Source organism: Anneissia japonica, unplaced genomic scaffold, assembly GCF_011630105.1.
Source record: "Anneissia japonica isolate Jap-2015-1 unplaced genomic scaffold, ASM1163010v1 scaffold376_len1572418_cov194, whole genome shotgun sequence".
NCBI classification, from domain to species: Eukaryota; Metazoa; Echinodermata; class Crinoidea; order Comatulida; family Comatulidae; genus Anneissia; species Anneissia japonica.
The window spans coordinates 20495-21346 of NW_022741166.1; positions in this window are offsets into that span (position 1 = coordinate 20495).

The following is an 852-nucleotide window of genomic DNA, read 5'->3' on the forward strand; positions in this document are numbered from 1 at the left end:
CTTTATAAATGCCCTTTCATCCCCTGAAAGTGCCTAAAAACCTCAAATTTCGCGCGCATTTCTTGTTAACATGGCCCAATTTCCTCTAAAAATTGCACATTTATGGAGTTTTTATCAATTCCAACGAAATTAGAATTAAAAACACCGGGGGACAAGGGGAAAATATCCATCTTTGGAAAATCTTTCTCCACCCCTTGACAAATGCATCCTCTGAAAGTGCCTAAAATTCTCAAATTCTTTGCGCGAATTTCTTGTTACGGTACGCCAATTTCCTCTATAAATTGCACATTTTAGGGAGTTTTCATCAATTCCGACGAAATTAAAAACACAAAAATATTGTGCGCGCTTGGCGCGCATTTTTTAGGGCTTTTTTAGTTTTATCTTTTTAAGTTATTTAAACACATAATAATCCCAAACTCAAGAAAGACAAATTTAAGATAGATCATTTTAACCTAAAAGAAGGGCCTCAATGTGTATAGATGGTGAAAGAATATGTTTGTAATAAATAAAACCATGATGAAAATGCTTATATTTAGTTTCAAACACACGTGTGCGGCCTATATTATAAATAAAATAAGCCCTATGTCGTATTGTTTTCTATATGGGGAGTGGGGTGGGGTGGTGTGGGTATGGTAAATTACTAACCGGGATATGAGGATTGTATGAGGTTGTTATTATTATTATTATTATTATTATTATTATTATTATTATTATTATTATTATTATTATTATTATTATTATTATTATTTATTATTATTATTATTATTATTATTATTATTATTATTATTATTATTATTATTGTAATGATGTTGTTTGTACTGTTCTTTAATTTTATTAAAGAGGGCCCCTGAA